The sequence below is a fragment of the Nanorana parkeri genome, unplaced genomic scaffold (genome assembly GCF_000935625.1).
Source record: "Nanorana parkeri isolate BGI_ZX_2015 unplaced genomic scaffold, ASM93562v1 scaffold320, whole genome shotgun sequence".
Taxonomy (NCBI): Eukaryota; Metazoa; Chordata; class Amphibia; order Anura; family Dicroglossidae; genus Nanorana; species Nanorana parkeri.
Window position 1 is genome coordinate 555,888 of NW_017306588.1, and position 4,398 is coordinate 560,285.

The following is a 4,398-nucleotide window of genomic DNA, read 5'->3' on the forward strand; positions in this document are numbered from 1 at the left end:
ATACGAGCTGTTTTCAAACATCAGTCTCAGTCACTGTCCTGGTCAGCTCGGGGCAAACGCCGGCCTGGAAATGGCCATGATTGGTACAACTGTGACAATTGAATCATGAGTCAGATAGGCACTGCGAATATTGATCAGAATTTTGGGGTATCATCTAAACATTTACCATTCACATTCATTAGATTATTGCTCCCGGAGATAAGTGTAACGTGTGATGGGGAGAGAGGCCAAAAATTGGCTGATACCAGTGGCGTCACAAGGGGGGTGCAAGGGGTGCGGCCCACATCTGTGTGCCACCATTGGACCGGTCTCCGCTCCAGGTGACACCCAGCCTCGGGACGCCCCTGGCTGATACAACTGCAACTGAGCGCACTCTCATCGTACAATCTGCTTTAGATTAAGGGGTCTGTTTATAAACAATTTGCAGAGCCAGTCGCCCGGTGAATCTCTGTGAACATTCGATCTGTGTAAATAGTGGCAAAAACAAACTTTCTTAGTATATGTTCGTTTCAGATTGAATGTAATGTAATACTGCATTAGGGTCACTAGATGGAGCTGAGGAGCATAGGGAACAAGTATTTATTTTCTATGCTCATCAGCTCCATCTAGTGATCATAATGCAGTATTACATTCCGGGCTGGATTTCCCACAAGGCCAACCAAGGCCCGGCCTTGGGGCAGCAGGGTGTAGAGGGGCAGCAGGGGTGTGGAATTCCTATCTCCTGATGCCCGGGACATGCAGTTACGGGCGCCGGGTGGGTAGTTATTTTCTACATTTAGCCCGGCTTTGGGCAAGCAGAGCTGAATGTACAGCAGGGAACCCGCCGCTTGTTTTGTACAAGTGATCTCGGTGATTTTGCGGAGATCACTTGTATGCAGCTTGCAGGTCTGCCATTCTCCATGGGGGGGAGGGTTGGCGAGTAGGGGGGGCGCATTGAGGAACCTGGCCTTGGGGCAGCAGAGAGATTAAATCCGACTCTGATTACATTACATTCGACCTGAAATGAAAATATACTAAGAATGTTAGTTTTTGCCTCTATTCGCACAGAAGGAATGTAGCTTCAACATTCATGATTTGGGAAGCATATGGTACAGGAAAGAGCAGGTCCTGCAGGTTTTGCATTCCCACACAGGTCTATGGGAAGCAAGTCAGATGCAGCTCAGAAGCAGGTAAACTGCAGGTCGGATGAACCTGTCATTGAATTCTGAATGACCTCTGAAGCGTCTCAATCTGCAACCATCGACAGAAAGCTGATCCTCATCCACACGTAAAATGTAAGAGTCACGGGCGCCGTGTACTTTGCTCGGCGGTTTTATCTTCACTGACAAGTCACACTCCATAATAACCCGGCCATCGATGTTAATGACACGTTTATGGCTCTGAAGATACACAGGAATAAATAACTCCGCAGGAGGCCGATTCTTGGAACGGGATAACGCTGCAGCAATGGCGACCTCATTAAAGTAATTACGGCAGATAATTTCATACATATCGCTGATTCCGGCAGATAGGCTGTGATGTAGAAAAACGTGGACTGTGGGGGAGGGGGGGGGGGAATAATTAATCCTCCCGAATCTTCCCGTTCTTGCGTCCTCGTTGGCATCTTTCCTGTTTATTGTTATTGTCGCTCAAAAAAGAAAATCTTTTTATCCGGAGATACTGATCAGTGTTACAAATGTAACCTTTTATCTCTGCCGTTCCTTTGTCAGAGCCATGTGACTTATCATCACCGGCCCATCACACGGGTTTGTTTACGTTGAGGGCTCATTCACATGGGCGTGCACATCCGCAAGGCATGCACACGCATGAAGAGATCTGATACTGCGTGTAAGGCCTCAGTCACACCAGACACGGTGCCCACTTGGGCCCACTTCTGGCCAGAACGCACTGCATCGCATTGCGACCGGCTCAGTATGTTGTAGGGCAGGAGGGGACGTGGAGGTCAATTGAACTGAATGGCATCGTAGTCACGCCCTCCGGCCACACTGCGATAGGCTGCACGGGAACGCAAGGCACATTATGCCTGTGGTCCGGTCCGAACAAAATAGTGCTTGCAGCATTTTGTTTGGAGTGGAACGGAGCGGACTGGACCGCAGGCATAATGTGCCTTGCGTTCCCATCCGGCCAATCGCATTGCGGCCTGGAGGCGTGGCTATGGTGCCATTCAGCTCAATGGACCGTCACACCCCCTCCTGCCCCACAACATACTGAGCCGGCGACAATGCGATGCAGTGCGTTCTGGCCGGAATCGGGCCGGAACGCACTGTGTCTGGTGTGAATGAGGCCTTATGCACACTGTCTGCATCCAACTGCGAGCACCCAGAACTGCACGGATGGTCAGGTTTGGGTCGGTGTGTAGCCGTGTGCAGCCACATCCTCCCATAGGGATGTACAGGCGGATTCACGCAAATACACGCTGCACCTGTCCCTCCTGGGAGCAGGTCCCTGCACGGGCGTGTATGCTGTATAGATGTGCAGCAATCATACATGTGCTCGTCCAGGCAATGGTCCAAACTACCCTTGTTGTGGGGCTCCCCCACTCGTTGCTCATTTTCATCTAGGGTACCCTTAAAAAACACTTTTACATACCTCACCCCTTGCTTCCCTGGCAGCCAGTGCTCTCCTCTTCCCTCTGACACACTGGGATGTGGGCGGGGCCCTCGGTGTTCTCACTTTCAATGCAGGACTGCAGGTCCTGCATTGCATTAAATGATGGACAGCGCACCCATGACAAGAGGTTTCAGGGGACCAGTTGCACGGGGAGGAGGAAGTTGCTGGAGAGAAGGGTCAGGTAAATAAAACTGCATTTAAAGGTGCCTTGGACAAAGACAAGTATTTCACCCTTGCAGCGTGAGGGGAAACCCCCGTTTAAGGGTAGTTTTGAATATTCCTGGAGCTCAACTTTAAGTTTGTCTGCTGTCTGCTTTGTAACTGTAGACGAGGACTGAAGACAACAAGAAAGGCACATGCTCCACATAATCTGTAATCGAATGTCCTTACTGCCAGAAGCATTTTTTTTTTTGCAGCACTGCACACATGTAATCACTGTAGAAGCAGATCACAAACTGCTAAGTCCCACCCACCCCTCCTACATCCCAGGTAGCCAACTGCGCAAAGCAGCAAACACATGTAAAGGGGTCCCTGATGCCCACCTTGTTGTGAGATGCCTTTCTCTACACCATACCACCAGTCAGTGCAGCTTGCAGACAGGATGAATGTAAAGAAAGCAATGTTCACACTGGCCTGGACCTCTGATAGCATCTCTAAGAAGAAAGGTTGAGGTAAAGGTTCCCATTTGCAAAGGAATCCCTGAATATATTAGTCGATGGGCTTCAGTCGTCACGCTGCACTTCAGAAATATTTTTATAGACCTTCCTGCATAAAAAAAATGCTGCTCACTAGCTGCAAGTTCCAGCGATATCCTCTGCTCCTTCCACTGTCCATGGCTCTAAAGCTGAAGGACACCCAGCATCATGCAACCCACTTCCTGTGAGTCCAGGGTGTCATGGACCCGCCCCCTGGGGTTGTGTCACCACACAGCCTGGGCTCATAGTGCTCCTGGGCTGAGAAGTCCTCATTACCTATGCGCTGCTGTGTGCGGGAAGTAGGACTGTCCATCTCTGTCCCTGATCATGAGGACACATTGCACATTGTATGAAATGTATGCCGCTTCCTGTAAGTCAGATGCAGCCAAGACCCCCATTGCAGCTGCTTTATATTGAATCTTCCCTGGCGCTCCTATATTCTAATACACAGATCTGTGCTGCTCTGTGATTGTCACACCGCTGTCTGCTACTGTAGAGCCCGCTTGATCTTTCACTGCCTTGTGCATGCTATCTCTCCATTGCAGGTTCATAGTCCCCTTCAAAGCCACGATTCCAGTGTCTCCTATTGCCCTGGTTGGCCAGCCTCCAAAGCTCCGGGGGAGATCCGGCGCAGCCTGCAGTGAGCTGCTACAAATGGGCTTTAGCCGGAGATAAGAAGATGGCGTCAGAATAATAAAACTGAGCAGCTTCTCGGTGAAATATTTCTGGTTTTTGCCCGGGGTATCAAGTGGAACGAATTTCCTCTGAATCTGTTTTCTGCACCAGGTTTGATGTCAGGTCACATGCAGGTCAGGCAATGTAAGAATGATCTGTATCTCCCATCATCTCAGCTTTACACATTAATAAATATCATTTACATTGTGCAATCCCATCCATTCATCACAGGTCTAAGCAAACATCTGCAGAGACTGTAAGCAAACATCTGCAGAGGCTCTTGTTCTAGTTCTAGAGCTCATGACATGACAGTCTCTGTACTTTGATTGATGTTACAATGAAAGCTGACGTTTAATCTGCTTATATTTTACCTTCACTGGTCTCCTCCCCCCCCCCCCCCCCTCTTCATAATACATAA